Genomic DNA, 18351 nt, shown 5'->3' with positions numbered 1-18351 from the left:
TGAAATAACACATATTGAATCATGTGGTAACCAAAAAAGTGTTAATCAAATCAAAATATATTTTAGATTTTAGATTCTTCATAGTAACCACCCTTTGCCTTGATGACAGCTTTGCACACTCTTGGCATTCTCTCAACAAGCAACACCTGGAATGCTTTTTCAACAGTCTTGAAGGAGTTCCCACATATGCTGAGCACTTGTTGGCTGCTTTTCCTTCACTCTGTGGTCTAACTCATCCCAAACCATCTCAATTGAGTTATAGTTGGGTGACTGTGGAGGCCAGGTCGTCTGATGCAGCACTCCATCACTCTCCTGCTTGGTCGAATAGCCCTTACACAGTCTGGAGGTGTGTTGGGTCATTGTCCTGTTAAGCAGAGGTAACTCTATTCCTTTCCAGTTGCGGTCCTCATGAGAGCTAGTTTCATCATTGCGCTGATGATTTTTGTGACAGCACTTGAAGAAACTTTCAAAGTTCTTTACATTTTCCGTATTGACTGACCTTCATATCTTAAAGTAATGATGGACTGTCATTTCTCTTTGCTTATTTGAGCTGTTCTTGCCATAATATGGACTTGGTCTTTACCAAATAGGGCTATGTTTTGTATACCACCCCTACCATGTCACAACACAACTAAGTGAATCAAACGCATTAAGAAGGAAATAAATTCCACATATTAACTCTCATTAATTGAAATGCATTCCAGGTGACTACCTCATGAAGTTGATTAAGAGAATGCCAAGAGTGTGCAAAGCTGTCATCAAGGCAAAGGGTGGCTACTTTGAAGACTCTCAAATCTAAAATATATATTGATTGTTTAACACTTTGATGTCTTCACTATTATTTTACAATGTAGAAAATATTACAAATAACGAAAAAGCCTGGAATGAGTAGGTGTGTCCAAACTTTTGACCTGTTCTGTTAATTTATACCCTCCACTGGGCAGAGTCTCCTCCTTTTCTCTAAACACTACAGCTTTGTTGCTAGGCAGGAAGTTAATAAACCTTTCTGGCGCAGGCATTCCGCTAGCGGAACCCCTCGACAACATTCCGCTGAAAAGGCAGCGCACGAAATTCCAAAATATTTTTTGGAAATATGTAACTTTCACACATTAACAAGTCCAATACAGCAAATGAAAGATAAACATCTTGTTAATCTACCCATTGTGTCCGATTTCAAAAATGCTTTACAGCGAAAGCACAACATATGATTATGTTAGGTCACTGCCAAGTCAAAAAACACACAGCCATTTTTCCACCAAAGATAGGAGTCACAAAAAGCAGAAATATAGATCAAATGAATCACTAACCTTTGATCTAATCTTCATCAGATGACACTCATAGGACATCATGTTACACAATACATGTATGTTTTGTTCGATAATGTGCATATTTATATCCCAAAATCTCAGTTTAAATTGGCGCATTACGTGCAGTAATGTTTTGATTCCAAAACATCCGGTGACTTTACAGAAATACTCATAATAAACATTGATAAAAGATACAACTGTTATTCACAGAATTAAAGATAGACTTCTCCTTAATGCAACCGCTGTGTCAGATGTTTTAAAAACTTTACGGAAAAAGCATAATCTGAGAACGGCGCTCAGAGCCCAATCCAGCCAGAGAAATATCCGCCATTTTGGAGTCAACAGAAGTTATAAAATAACACTATACATATTCACGTACCTTTGATGATCGTCATCAGAAGGCACTCCCATGAATCCCAGTTCGACAATAAATTACTGATTTGTTCCATAAAGTCCATTATTTATGTCCAAATAGCCACAAGTTGTTAGCGTGTTCAGCCCAGTAATCCATCTTCATGAGGCGCAAGCAATTCGTCCAGACAAAAACTCAACAGTTCCGTTACAGGTCGTAGAATCAAGTCAAACGATGTATGGAATCAATCTTTAGGATGTTTTTAACATAGAACATCAATAAGCTTCCAACCGGAGAATTCCTATGTCTGAAGAAAAGCACTGGAACAAGAGCTAACTCTGTCGGGAGCGCCCTTCACGAGCCTGAGACACTCTGCCAGACCACTGACTCAAACACGTCTCATAAGCTCCTCCTTTCTAGTATAATCCTCATTCAAGAATCTAAAGACGGTTGACATCTAGTGAAAGCCGTAGGAAGTGCAACTTGACTCCATAGCCATTGTGTATTCGGTAGGCCAAGCTTTGAAAAACTACAAACCTCAGCTATCCCACTTCCTGGTTGGATTTTTCTCAGGTTTTCGCCTGCCGTATGAGTTCTGTTATACTCACAGACATCATTCAAACAGTTTTTAGAAACTTCAGAGTGTTTTCTATCCAATACTAATACTACTATGCATATATTAGCATCTGGGACAGAGTAGGAGGCAGTTCACTCTGGGCACGCTATTCATCCAAAAGTGAAAATGCTGCCCCCTATCCCAAAATCTGTGATCTGTGTAATAAAACTGCTCCTTCTCCCTTCATGTGACCTGACCTGACCTCGGCCCACAGTCCTCACTAATCCACAGCTATCCACCCTTATCAGTGACCACAACCATGTGATTTTCTTTTCCCTTACTTAGTAACTTTCCAGGCCCTTGTCTCTTATCCAACCTCCATTGACCCCACCATATACATTCCTCATACATATAACCACTCACTTCTGGTATAGCAAGTATTTAAAACTAGAACCCAAGAGCCCCCTCTCTTTGAATAGTAATCCCATACTGTTAAATATCACAAGCTTTTAAATGACTTAGAAATGAACAAAACATGATCAAAATATAAAACATAATTAACATTCACAGTTGATTTGTATATTTACACCTCTGAGACTTATGGCCTCTGGTCTATAATTACACTATGCACACTCTTTTTTCCGTCTCTCTGTCACACCCTGATCTGTTTCACCTGTCTTGTGCTTGTCTCCACCCCCCCACCATGTGTCTCCCATTTCCCCCCATTATTCCCTGTCTACTTATACCTGCTTTTTCTGTTGTTCTATTGCCTGTTCGTCTTATCTTGTGAAGTCGTATCAGCGAGTTTTCCCATTTCCAGTTTCTCTAGTTTCTGTTTTCTAGCCCTCACGGTTTTGACCATTCTGCCTGCCCTGAATCTGAGCCTTCCTGCCGTTCTGTCCCTGATTAGCCTGCCCTTGCTCTCCCGTGGACCTGCCGTTTGCCTGCCCCCTGTTTTGTAACTCCTCCTATGGAGCCACCATTGAAAGACTCAAGGAGTTACTTCAACATTTTTTGGAAGTATCCCAGGCCCTGGCTGAATGCCTTGACTGCACTTTCAATACATTGCTGGAGCAATTCTGTGGATTGTCTATGAGGCAGCCAGACACAACAGTAACCTCCCAGCCTTTCAGTAACCCCTCTGTCAGCAGCTCATCTCTCTAGCCCACTGCGGCTTCCTGAGAATCCTGCTTACCTCCTCCGAAGCACTACGCTGGCGATTCAGGAACCTGTCGGTTGTCCGGGAGGGCTCTCGCCTGGGCTACGATGGTGTGGGAGCAACAATCCACCGTGTGCTTCAGTCTGGAGGAGTTCATGGCAGAGGTAAAAAAGGTGTTTGATTCTCCATTGTTTGGGAGAGAGGCTGCTCGGAAGCTACTCCTACTAGGTCAAGACTCCCGTAGTGTGGTAAACTATGCAATGGAAATGGAAAGGTACATTGAGGACTCCATGGCTGCAGGGTGTATCTGTCTTTCTGCCTCCCCCGCCGGCACAGGGTTATTATTTGTGCAGAAGAAGGACAAAAGCCTGTGCCTGTGAATTTACTACCGTTGGATTAATGATATCACAGATAAAAAAATGTTACCCGCTACCACTCATCGCCTCGGCTTCCGAGCCTCGCAAGGGGGCTACAATCTTCCAGAAGTTGGACCTTCGGAATGCCTACCATCTGGTGGGGATACGGGAAGGAGATGAGTGGAAGACAGCCTTTACACGGCTAGTGTGCACTACAAATACCTGGTGATGCCATTCGGACTGACCAAAGATCCTGCAATGTTCCAGGCCCTGGTTAACGATGTTCTCCATGACATGTTCGGTTACCTCGATGACATCCTTGTATTTTCCCTCCAGCGTCTCCTAGAGAACCAGCTTTTTGTTGAAGCTGAGAAATGAGAATCGCTCTACCATCTCCTTCCTAGGATACATCATTGCTGCAAGAAATATGCAGATGGATCCTGGCAAGGTGAGAGCGGTGGTGGATTGGCCTCAACCCACATCCGGAGTGTAGCTGCAATGCTTCCTGGGGTTTGCGCTTCCCGTCAGTTCATGGTGGAGGTCGACGCCTCGGACGTCAGAGTGGGGTCTGTCCTGTCCCAGCGTTCTACCCAGGACCAAAAGCTGCATCCCTGCGCTTTCCTTTTCCATCGTCTTAACACCACTGAGAGGAAAAATGACGTGGGAAATCGAGAACTATTAGTGGTGCAGATGGCGTTGGAGGAGTGAAGGCACTGGTTAGAGGGGGCGGAACATCCCTTCATAGTGTGGACTGATCACAAGAACCTGGAATATATCCGCATCGCCAAGCGCCTCAACTTTAGGCAAGCTCGATGGGCCCTGCTATTCCCTCGGTTCAACTTTATCATCTCCTACCACCCAGGGTCCAAGAATGTGAAGCCTGATGCTCTCTCACGCCTCTATAGCCCCGCTGCTACATCGTCGGACCCCGAGACCATCCTCCCTACCTCCTTGTGTAGCGGCTGCACTCATCTGCAGTAAAAAGAACCAGGTCCATGAGGCGCAGCGTTCCCAGCCGGACCCCGGTTTGTCCCGGACTCTGCCTGTTCCCCGGTCCTGGAATGGGCTCATTCCTCCAGGCTTGCCTGCCATCCTGGCTCCCGTCAGACCCTGGCCTTTGTACGACAATGTTTTTGTTGGCCCACCATGGTTCCTGACGTCTCCTCGTTCATTACAGACTGCACTGTGTGCTCAGAATAAGACTCTGTGGCAAGCTCCGGCTGGCCTCCTTAAACCATTCCCTGTTCCTCACCGCCCCTGGTCCCATAACTCCGAGTGTTCCATGGGTTATCAGCCCCCACTCTTCCCTGAGCAAGAGGAAAATGTCAGTATACCCTCGGCCCAGATGTTCCTCCACCGCTATTGTCGTACCTGGAAGAGAGCTTGGTCCATTTTCTCAAGACCACCTCCAGGTATCGACAACAGGTGGACCGCCACTGGACCACCGCTATTGTCTCGGGCCGAGGGTTTGGCTGTCCTCTCGGGGTCTGCCCTTCCGGGTGGAGTCCTGTAAACTTTAGCCCCTTTTTATCAGCCCTTTCCCCATCTCTAAGAGCTAAAGAAACACACAAGACATAACAAGTATTGATAATGTGCTAAGCTATGCATAATCTTATATGCAAAGAAAAAACGAAGTTTGATAACATGACGATTCCCAGTCTCTTGTCGCCTGACTCTATGCCTTCGGCATAATATTCGACTGGGTTCCACAAAAATGAAGGCCCTAAAAAACCTCTTCATGCTTTCTCCCAGTCTTCCCGTCAGGCCACAGGTTCCAAGAGGTGTTCCCAGGCCATGTCATTTTCACTTCGCTCCCCATCTCCTCCTTCCTCCTTGGCCACCTGATATACACGTGCGGTGGCCCTAATCAACTTAATCTTATCCTGAGGCAAATCAGCCCTGTATATACACATTTCAACATCAATGCCCTCAGAATGTGATATCCCCGCAATGCTGACAAGGTAACTCCTGCTACACTGCCCATGATGCATACTTCAAGATACTCCTCATTTGCTCTATATTTCAGTTCCATTTTGTTCACCACTACTACTGTTCCTTCAATTACTATCCCTACAGCGACTGCTGTGAGAATAGCTATTGCATGAAATATGTCTCCTGCTCCTGATCTCCTATTACCTTCATGGTTCACTAATAGATCTAGGACTGAATCTTTCAGATACTCCATACCTGTCTCCCAACTCATACCCGGTTTCCTAGCCACCATTGGTTTCGCCAATCACCTCCTATGTTCTGCTATAGTCAGTACCTGTGGATAATACTTTCCTGTGCTCAGGTTAGGGACACATCTCTCATCCCAAGGCCGATCTACACCCCACCCCTTTGTGAACACCCTCGTTACAGTGTAAACTTTAGGTCCGAACGGTTGATAAGCAGCAACCTTCTAACACTTTCCATTTACCGTCACTCTGTCCCTCTCTTCTGGGAGATATGTCAAGTGCAGTGGTGTAAAGTACTTAAGTAAAAGTACTTTAAAGTACAATTTAAGTCGTTTTTTGGGGTATTGAATAAATGAATTAAATGTTATTTTTGTGTTAAATTGCCAATTGTCAACCATCCTTTATGGGATTAATTGACACATAAAAAAATAATACAATAATTCAGTATGGTAATTAAATTATAATTCTTCTTCCGGTGTTCTCTGCATTGCGCATTGCATAAAGAGTGAAATTTAAAATAAATAAATAACAATTGGTAAAACATCTATACATAACAATAAATTACATCCCTAGAGCAGTAAAATAATATACATACATACAGTACATACATACACACTATATATATATAAAAAAAATATATACATCCCTGTACATACATATATATAAAAAATAAAATATATCTATATATATAAAAAATCATAATAAATATATATAATAACACACAAAATTAAATAAAAAATAAAGACAAATACAAAAAACTAATAAATTAAAATGAAAAATAATTCAAATTTAAACATTTGAAAAAAGGGGGGAAAAAGAAACTTAAGTCAAAGAGAAGATTCGTATGGGAGACAAGCCAATACACAATTTATATACACACACCATTAACCACATAGAAGCTAAATATTTATTTTATTCCAGGCTTAACGGAAATGTTATTCCGCAAACGGAAATACACAATGGACAAAAAAAAAATTCAATTTCCCCTCATCACTCAGCAACATAATGCCAGGGTATTTTTAGTGGGCTTTCTGGAATAAGAGCCAACGTATATCGTGGTAGGGCTATAGAGGATAAATAGAGGATAAAATGAGTTTCATTCTCTGTTTCTTCTATGTCACAATAGTTACATAGTCTTTCCTCTTCCACTTCGCCACAATACCGACCTGTTTCAATACGCAGAGGCAATATCCCTGATCTTACCTGTGCACATAGCAATCTCTTGCTTTTAGATAGGTTATACATAATATATCTCTCACACACGAGTTCACCCTTAATCTCACAAATATTCTCTTTTTGGATGTTTGGTTAGTCTCCTCCACCCATTTTGTTTTATATTACATCAACAGTTGTTTTAAAAAAATCATATCTATGTCTCCCTTAATTTGGTTTTCATACAGATGTTCACAGTCAGACTCCTGGTTGGACATTTCAGTTGCCCAGACTCCCCTATGCATAGATCCCATAGAAAAACTTTACTAGCTATTCCGCCAGTTTGCATTTCCAATAGTCTATTCCAAACATGCCTTCCATCTCACCTGACAGGGTTCCCAGCCCATATCTCCAGTTATTGCAAGTATAGGTGCAAACTTGTGGACACCTAAAAAGAAACATACTGCTCTGTTATGGACATGTTGGTTTTTAAAACACCTCTTAGCACCCCGCACTCCTGCTGAATAGTCCAGAATAGGACACACGCATGTCTAATACAGATTGGAATATGTAGCAAAACCAATATCTTCGAGTGTTTTTGTTTTTCCTATAACTCCGCCAAGAGCTCTGCTTGCTGATTCGACCAGGGCAGATGTTCCGTATAGAAAGGTCATATATTAATCAATAAAAATACCCAAATATTTATAATTGCTAGTAAATTCAAGAATGTCTTCACCAAAACACAACAAAAAAAACCCTTCTCTTAGTTTTATAAAATGCATTATCTGTGTTTTTGTCTGGTTGATCATGAGTCGCCATCTTTTACACCAATGGACAGCACATAATAACATGTTCTGCAAATCTTTGTTCAGTTTCTGCCATCAAAATAATATCATCAGCATATATAAGGATACTTAGCATTTCATCATCATATCTTACTCCAATCTTTAACTGTTGAATTTCTTTTGCCAAATCATTTAGAAACAAAGCAAACAAAGTCGGTCTCCTTGTTTTATACCCGAGGGTGCCGGAAACCAAAAAAAGAGACTGGATTGCGTAATAACATTTCCCATCAACCCCTGTCTTTTACAAACCATAGGCTAAAATATCCCTATTTACAAAATCAAAAGCTTTCTGGAAATCAATGAAACATGCAAAAGTAGGCTTCTTTCCATGTAATATATTTCTGATTATTATACAGACCGAGAAGATATGATCTAAACAGATTCTGGATTGACAAATACCCTTTTGTTCTTCCACCAGAATGTTTTGATCCTCCGAAAATGTAATTAGCCTATTGTTGAGGATGGATGAATATAATTTATAAACAGTACTTAATACACTTATGCCTCTATAGTTCAGTGGCACATTTTTTTAAAGATTTGGGAATGGGATTCACTATAGACTTATACCAAGTGGATGGCAGTATACTGTACTCAAACAAGGAAATAGGAAATCATATAGGACGCCAATTAATTTAGGGTATTTTAAAGGGCAGTTCATCAATGCCAAACGCTTTCCCATTTTTTGCAGCATCAATCACCTTCTTAACTTCTGCCACAGACAGCTCCTCATTTAAGTATGGATTACATATATAAGAGGGTTCTAACATTGTATTTTCCATTTTAGTTTTCAGGTCAACCCCTTCTCCCACTCCGTAAGTACCTGTGTAATATCAGAGTTCAGCCCCCCCTGCTCTTCCCTGACTTCCATTGGAATGTTCTTATGTCGTTTTGGTCCTAACTTGTTTATTTGGCTCCAAAACTGTTATAGGATATCTTGTCTGTGTCTCCTCAAGGTGTAATAACTGCCCTCTCTGATATCTATCTTCAATTATTTCTAATGTTACTTTTGATACTTTTGATACTTAAGTACATTTAAAACCAAATACTTTTAGACTTTTACTCAAGTAATATTTTACTAGGTGACTTTCACTTTTACTTGAGTCATTTTCTTTTAAGGTATCTTTACCTATACTCAAGTATGAAAATTGGGTACTTTTTCCACAACTGGTCAAGTGTTTGCTGGCTGTTAGAAATAGGGTAGATATTAGTGGTGTTGGAAGACATGCTACTTAATCACACTCTGCAGGAGATGTGATGCAAATTATTACATTGAACTTCCCTTCCTGTGAGGTGGCCTCCCGTATACAGGACTTTGAGGTTATTCTTTCAAGTGGTGTACCTTCTTTGACGAACCACTCATTGAAAGTTGACAATAGTGTCTGAAATAGTGTCTGAAATGACAACACTATCTCTGCTACTCCCACCATGATCTGGGTATGTGTGACATTCAATTTAACTTCACAGTAGTCTCTATATTGTACATAGTTAGCTGTCCATCCTCTCCTATAAGCTATCCCCTGATATCACTAATACACAGAGGAGTGGTAATCATTCCCCAGAGACTCTAATACCCACTTCCTTAATTTATGAGCCACACAGGTCTCTGCCCCAATCACATTCCATTCTGCTTTCCCAAAATTCCCCTTAACATTAATGGCTTGTTTTTTAAAACTCCATAGAATGCACTGATATTGGTCCTGCCAGAATCTGCAACTAACATTCTTATGCAAACATTCTGTCTCAAAACACGCATGTACCTTGGCTCCATCCACAAATACATTCGCACATAAATCATTCCATCTCACACATTAGTCACTACTGCTAGTCCACTAATATAGTTATAAACATGCTCAAGTCAATTAGTCCATTTCCAACAATCCCTCCTCTGGAACAATGATCACGCTCATGTTCCCCGATACCTAGAAAACAGATTGACTTGAGAACAGGGAAAATAAATGTTTCATCATTTCACACCACCCTTGATGCGAACGAAACTGAGGAAAGAACCGTCCATCCGTTTGGTTCTATGCCAATGGGATGCCAGTCTCCTTTATCCTCATCCTCGGCTGACAAAGCAAGACACAGACTATGAGCCTTGTATCTACTTAATTGTACTGTATCATCCAGCAAGCCTTATTTATTGACGCGCTTTAACATTAGGATTCTGATTACATGGTAAAACGAAACCCCCACTATCAATGTCCCCATCATGGTTAGCCCAAGCTATCATGTAGTGATTTGTCTAATAACTTCCCACGAAAAGATAAGGTTTCCTGGTAGGTAACCCTCCCTAGACTCAATAGATTTGAGCAGTGCACCCTCCCCTCACTTTGTGCTCTCCTCACAGCTTAGGGGCAGCACTCTCTCTTTCTCTTTTTCTCCTTTCCAAATCATAATTGAAACACTTCATAAATTATCCAACCCAAATTGAGAATGACAGTCCTTAGTGCTTCCCGTTGAGTCTTTCACTCGAATTCGAGACCTTCAACTTAGCGCACACACCGACACTGGTAGTTTGTTCATTTACAGACAGGGAACATTTTATAGACAGTATGCCCTACTTATATTACCAGGATTAACTTGTCTCATCACGGCCCTCGTTTGTCCCTGTTTTACTGTTGCGAGTGGCATGTTAATGACAGATCGGTATCTCAATGCATCTTTAATCTACATTACAATACATTTCTCAGTGTGCAGACCTCCACAATCAACCTGATACCCCAAATAAACAGTTTAGGGCATCCATAAATCAATTTACGGGCACAGTTGACCACCCCACTCCTTCCCGGCACTCATCTTCTTGTGTATATTCATTTTCTTCTTCAGCTGGTGTTACAGGTCGTCTTCCCAAAGGCACATATGTAACTTATGCCTGTCACAGTTGATGGCCCTTGATACAGTAAGATGGCGCCGACAGAGATGGTCGCCTCACTTCGAGTCCTTAGGAAACTATGCAGTATTTTTTAAAATGTATTATTTCTTACATTGTTAGCCCAGAAAGTCTTAAGTGTTATTACATACAGCCGGGAAGAACTATTGGATATAAGAGCGGCGTCATTACGACCAGGAATACAACTTTCCCGAAGCGGATCCTTTGTTTGGACTACCACCCAGGAAATTGGATCTAATCCCAGAGGCTGACCCAAAACAACGTCGCCGCAGGAGAGATAGAGGGAGCAGCCTCCTGGTCAGACTTCAAAGGCGTGCACACCACCCACCGTTTCCGAGTATATTACTCACCAATGTCCAGTCTCTAGACAACAAGGTGGATGAAATTAGGGCAAGGGTTGCCTTCCAAAGAGACATCAGGGATTGTAACAGTCTGTTTCACGGAAATATGGCTCTCTCGGGATATGTTGTCGGAGTCATATAGCCACCGGGTTTCTTTATGCATTGCGCAGACAGAAACAAACATCTCTCTGGTAAGAAGAAGGGTGTGGATGTATGCTTCATGATTAACGACTCATGGTTTAATCATAACACCATACAGGAACTCAAGTCCTTCTGTTCAACTGACCTAGAATTTCTTACAATCAAATGCCAACCACATTATCTCCCAAGGGAATTCTCTTCGATTATAGTCACGGCTCTGTATATGCTCCCAAGCAGATACCTCAACGGTCATCAAGGAACTTCACTGGACTCTGTGTAAACTGGAAACCATATATCCTGAGGTTACTTTTATTGTAGCTGGGGATTTTAACAAATATAATTTTTGAACAAGGCTACCTAAATTATATCGGGCCAGGAATACATTGGACCACTTCTACTCTAACTTCCGCGATGCATACAAGGCCCTCCCCCGCCCTCCCTTCGGCAAATCCGACCACGACTCCATCTTGCTCCTACCGTCCTATAGGCAGAAACTCAAACAGGATGTGCCCGTGACTAGAACCATTCAACGCTGGTCTGACTAATTGGAATCCATGCGTCAAGATTATTTTGATCACGTGGACTGGGAAATGTTCTTGGAAGCCTCAGATAATTACATTGATTTTTACGCTGACTCGTGAGTGAGTATATAAGGAAGTGCACTGGAGATGTTGTACCCACTGTATCTTTTAAAACCAACCCTAACCAGAAACCGGCGATAGATGGTGGCATTCGAGCAAAACTGAAAAGAAACCCAGCCACTTCACGTACACCTACGTCTTGCTTCCAGACAAACTAAACACCTTCTTTGCCCGCTTTGAGGATAATACAGTGCCACCGACGCAGCCTGTTACCAAGGACTGAGGCCCCCCGTCTCCTTCTCTGTGGCCAATGTGAGTAAGACATTTAAACGTGTTAAGCCTCACAAGGCTGCTGGTCCAGACGGTATCCCTAGCTGCGTCCTCAGAGCATGCGCAGACCAGCTGGCTGGTGTGTTTACGGACATATTCAGTCACTCCCAGTCTGCTGTCCCCACATGATTCAACATGATTCAAGATGGCCACCATTGTTCCTGTACCGAAGAAGACAAAGATAACTGAACTAAATGACTACTGCCCCATAGCACTCACTTCTGTCATCGTGAAGTGCTTTGAGAGACTAGTCAAGGATCCTAAGACAAATGTCAAAGAGCATACCAACACAGTTTTGAAACTATTTTCCAAATTGGCTTATACTCCCTTATCATACTGGTGACCTCACCGCAGAGTTATAGGATCAGGGAGTTAGAGGGCTAACCCTCAGGGAGAAATTCCGACCAGACAGCAGACCCAATCTGGTGAATTTTGTATTGAAACAAAGACAAAAACAAAACAACGAAACAACAATATACTTCCTCATATTATACATAAATCTCACCTAATGTCTCTAGCCTTTCTAGTGAGTTCGATCAGGCCTCATCAGAAAGTCAGAACAAAGGTAATTCGGCACCATTCATTATTTTCTTTCCCTGTACTTCAGAAACCATTTAAAAACATTTCAAACCTTTTCATCATTCTGCGTACCCAGTTTACAACTAAATTAAAAAGACCCCACACAATAAATCAAACACGGTATTACCACCACTAACAAATATTATGTGTGCGTGTGCTGATGTGTGTGGTAAAACGTAGGGCAAAACACACTAATGGCCAGGCCATTTGGGAGCTCCCTTCACGGCCGGATCGGGTACCCTTTATAATTTATAAAATTGCCCTCCAAGACAATAGCCTCAGGAAACATTTTAAAGCGAGAGATAAGGACACCTTTCCTCTTCTGGAAGAGAAAGTGTACATTTTGTTAATATTCACTATGCTAATCTTAAATCAGCAACACAAAAGTTTTAATTACAGACAAAACAAAACATAACAACTTCTGTTCATCGGGAGTTCCCCGTCCTTACCCACTCACTAATCGTTTGTGTTTTAAATCCATCCCAATATTTATGTACCCTTTATGTAGCCTATACTACACTTAGACACAGCGTCTTTTCTCTCTTTTCTCGATTTACTCCCGTATATGACTGGTCTCTCTTTCCCCCCAGGTGTTTATGTAACCACTGCACTACCATGCCCTTCATGTTCATGAACAAAACATTTTAAAAGGTTATTTTAGGTTTAGTAACTCCAATGGATTAGGGTTTGGCCTGGGTAGGCTGTCATTGTAAATAAGAATTTGTTCTTAACTGACTTGCTTAGTTAAATAGGGGTCAAATAAATTAAATGCTGTCACTCGACAGAATTGCTTTTTCAAAAATCTACTAACAATTACAATATTATGTAATTGTTTTCTTGAGGTGAAGGAGAGGCAGACCAAAGCGCAGCGTGGTTATTTTGATTCATGTTTAATAAAGCACTTCACATGAACAAACTAACAAAAACAAGAAACGTGAAAACCCAAAACAGTCCTATCTGGTGCAAACACAGAGACAGGAACAATCACCCACAAACACACAGTGAAACCCAGGCTACCTAAGTATGATTCTCAATCAGAGACAACTAATGACACTTGCCTCTGATTGAGAACCATACTAGGCCGAAACATAGAAATACCCAAATCATAGAAAAACAAACATAGACTGCCCACCCCAACTCACGCCCTGACCATACTAAATAATGACAAAACAAAGGAAATAAAGGTCAGAACGTGACATATTAACTCCACTCTAATTTCTCGTGACCCGTCCTCCCTTTTGTCAATTCTATAAATCTATTTCAGAATAAGACTAACTAAAATGTAAATGTTTTTCAGAATAAGACTAAATAAAATTTAAATCTATTTCAGAATAAGACAAAATAAAACATCTCACGAGGTATTCTGAGCTTGTAAGGAGTGCTTTGCCGTGCCAATTCTAAGTATTTGTGCCTATTAATTTGGTCATGGCACCTGATACCTTGTATTAGAACCAATACTGAAGTGTCTGCCAATTTACTACTGGAGAATACGGAAGTCCTAATGTCTTATACCAGAGTTACGCCTGAAATATCACAGCTGTTGACAACACACATTACCAAAATTATTCACAGTTGTCCTCCTATTTCCACATAATCTGTCACGGTTCCCCGCCCCAATAGGGCATAAACCAACCTCTCTCTTTATTGCTACTGCTAATACACACATCATGTTCAAACAGCGTTTCGCATATCTTCTTGCTTTTCTAACCATGAATGTGTCTCTCCTCCAGAACTTACAGTGGGGAGAACAAGTATTTGATACACTGCCGATTTTCCAGGCTTTCCTACTTACAAAGCATGTAGAGGTCTGTAATTTTTTATCATAGGTACACTTCAACTTCAACGGAATCTAAAACAAAAATCCAGAAAATAACATATATGATGACATATATATATATAATAACATATATAATAACATGTATGATTTTTAAGTAATTAATTAGCATTTTATTGCATGACATAAGTATTTGATACATCAGAAAAGCAGAACTTAATATTTGGTACAGAAACCTTTGTTTGCAATTACAGAGATCATACGTTTCCTGTAGTTCTTGACCAGGTTTGCACACACTGCAGCAGGGATTTATGTATCAAATACTTGTTCTCCCCACTGTATATGCAACCCTTTATCACTATTCACATTCCCTTCTTTTGGTACGCTGTAGTGTCACTTATGGATCTCACAGAGAACTAACTCCACTCGGGACCTATCCTTATGGAGCCTACCCTAAACCATGTATTTCTAGGGATCTCGCAGAGGAACACCTCCACTCGGGACCTATCCTTAAAGGAACCTACCCTACACCATACATTTATGACCGGGCATTACTCAATGGGCCTACTGAATATCCTACAATTGCTCAGCCTACAATTCTCATCTCACCAAGATGTCAGAATGTGTGGTAACAGGTGTAAGAACTGTGCCTACCTTGTGTGTTTTTTTTGTGCCGGCTCCTGCTCCACTGATTCAGACTCTTCAGTTTGACTGTAAATCGTGGTGAACCGTGCTCACAGCACCAACTGTTAGGTTCGAAATAAACAAAGTAAAAAACTAACAGCTCAAACCAAGTTCATTCACCCACTGGGTCAAACAGCTGCAAAGACAATGACATGTTTCCACAAGTACATATATTTGTACCCTGCACTGGGCGGAATCTCCTCCTTTTCTCTAAACACTACAGCTTTGTTGCTAAGCAGGAAGTTAAGTTGTGTGTAATAAAACTGTTCCTTGTCCCTTCATGTGACCTGACCTGACCTGACACACGGGAAACTGCTGAGCATGAAAAATCCAGCAGTGTTGCAGTTCTTGACACACTCAAACCGGTGAACCTGGCACATACTACCATACCCAGTTCAAAGGCACTAAAATCCTTTGTCTTTCCCGTTCACCCTCTGAACGGCACATATACACAATCCATGTCTCAATTGTCTCAACATGCTAACAACAAGTTGCTATTTGGACATAAATGATGGACTTTATGGAACAAATCAGTAATTTATTGTCGACCTGGGATTCCTGGGAGTGCCTTCTGATGAAGATCATCGAAGCTAAGTGAATATTTATAGTGTTATTTCTAACTTCTGTTGACTCCAACATGGTGGATATTTCTATGGCTGGATTGGGCTCTGAGCGCCGTTCTCAGATTATGTTTTTTCCGTAAAGTTAAAAAAAAAATTGACACAGCGGTTGCATTAAGGAGGAGTCTATCTTTAATTCTGTGAATAACACTTGTATCTTTTATCATTGTTTATTATGAGTATTTCTGCAAAATCACCAGATGTTTTGGAATCAAAACATTACTGCACGTAACGCGCCAATGTAAACTGAGATTTTTGGGAATAAATATGCACATTATCAAACAAAACATACATGTAATGTGTAACATGATGTCCTATGAGTGGCATCTGATGAAGATCATCGAAGGTTAGTGATTCATTTTATCTATATTTCTGCTTTTTGTGACTCCAATCTTTGGCTGGAAAAATGGCTGTGTGTGTTTTTGACTTGGCTATGACCTAACATAATCCTATGTTATGCTTTCGCTGTAAAGTATTTTTGAAATCGGACACGATGGGTAGATTAACAAGATGTTTATCCTTCATTTGCTCTATTGGACTTGTTAATGTGTGAAAGTTACATATTTCAAAAAAAATAATTGCATTTTGCGCACTGCCTTTTCAGCGGAATGTTGTCGAGGGGTTCCGCTAGTGGAACGCCTGCTCTAGAAAGGTTTCAAGTCCTTCTTTATCCTGTCTCCTCCCCTTCATCTACACTGATTTGAGTGGATTTAACATGTGACATCAATAAGGGATCCTAGCTTTCATCTGGATTCACATGGTCAGTCTATGTCAGGGAAAGAGCAGGCGTTCATAACGTTTTTTTTTTTTTAAAGTACACTCAGTGTTTGTATGTGAATGGTGTGTACAGACCAGGACTCTCCAACCCTGTTCCTGAAGAGCTACCGTCCTGTAGGTTTTCACTCCAACCCTAATCTAGCGCATCTGATTCTAATAATTAGCCGGTTGATAAGCTGAATCAGGTTAGTTACAACTGGGTTTGGATTGAAAACGTACAGGACGGTAGCTCTCTAGGAACAGGGTTGGAGAGCCCTTGTATATACAGTATGGACAGTATACGAATAAAAAAGGTACTGGTATCTTCACAGATATTAGTATCTTCACAGATATTAGTATCTTCACAGATATTGGTATCGTCACAGCCCTAGTAATAAGTTCTTTTGCTGCCAGTTTTCTAGACAAGCATTTTGGCTCAGCCTGAGCACATAGGAAGCTTTTTGTGGCCTTGACATGTGTGCCCTATTGAACAGTGTAACTGTTTCCTGAATGCAGCCTGGCTAAACAGTCCAATGGGATTCAGCAGTTGATCTCCAGACATCTGTGGGAAATGAGCATGCATTCAGGTGTTGTATGCGGCCGTTGTAATCCGCCACCAAGGCAAACGTTTTAAAATCCGCCCTCTGCCTGCCCTCTTCCCTCGCCTCCCTCAGTCTCTCATCCCTCGTTCCTCTCTTCCACCCAGCCCGTCATAAATTCTCCTTTATCTGCCCTCTCAGTTCAGCAGGCTCTCCATCCATCCTCCTGTAAAAGCATTACCATAATGGAGGCCTCTCTCCCAGGAAACATAAATTAGCCATGGGAAGGCTTATAAAGCCACCGCCCAATTTATTGGGAATCGTGTCAAGGTAGCGTGGCCCACTCCGGGCCCCATGCTTTTAACTCTAATGAGCAGGCTGTTCCTTCAAGAGAGTGTGCATGTGTGCTGTATGAATGTGTGCTGTATGAATGTGTGCTGTATGAATGTGTGCTTGTATGGTCTGGTGACTATAGTAGGCAGGACGCGTCCTCTTTTCTTTACTAAATCATTTGCCATGAAGACTCCGGTTGCTTTTCTCTGCTAATTGGATCAGTGTGTCTGTGTTCTGGGCTGCTGCCAGACAGACAGACAGTACAGACTGGAGATGTTCCTCGTGCTTGTCTCATCAGACAGGGGGGATGGGGCTCCTTCAAGGCTTGTTCAAGGACAAGTGCTGACAAATAGGACATGCTTACCTACAGATTCCGCGAGGGCACCATTCAATCACAATTGTTTACAGGGCTGAGACGATGCTATTAAACATAGATAGGGTTAATGGTCCTACATAGGACCTCCACTGGGGCGTTGGAAAAACACATGTTTTTTTTACCTGCTACAGTGGACAAGGGAACATTTCCCGACGCGAGGAAAGCGTGACCCAATCTATCCTACTTTTCTCGGGCGTAAGCTATGCATCGCTAATCTTGAAAATAGAAGTTTACGCTGAGCATGATCTAGTCCAATAAAATACGTGCTTATATTGCACAATATCTATGACGTAAATAGTACACGTCAACTTCTACTATCAGTGACAAATCTCTTTTCTGAGAGCTCAGTCACACCTGGTACTGATGTTAAGTGGTCCATTGGTTTCGTTTCAGAGTCGCCGCATAGGAACTCTCACTGAGAGGCACTGATGTTAAACCACACTGTCTCTGTGAGTACAACCAAGTCACTTAGACAGGTAGGTCCACAGCGTACAATCATCCCA

General features: G+C 41.5%; 1 long non-coding RNA gene across 1 annotated transcript in view; it reads left to right on the top strand.

The window, feature by feature from the left end:
• Positions 1–18351, top strand: part of LOC112253296 — a 45267-nt gene that overhangs the window by 11139 nt on the left and 15777 nt on the right. The gene's annotated exons all lie outside the window — the stretch shown is intronic.

Source organism: Oncorhynchus tshawytscha, linkage group LG01 (genome assembly GCF_018296145.1).
Source record: "Oncorhynchus tshawytscha isolate Ot180627B linkage group LG01, Otsh_v2.0, whole genome shotgun sequence".
Classification (NCBI taxonomy): domain Eukaryota; kingdom Metazoa; phylum Chordata; class Actinopteri; order Salmoniformes; family Salmonidae; genus Oncorhynchus; species Oncorhynchus tshawytscha.
This window is presented reverse-complemented; position numbering and strand designations above follow the sequence as displayed.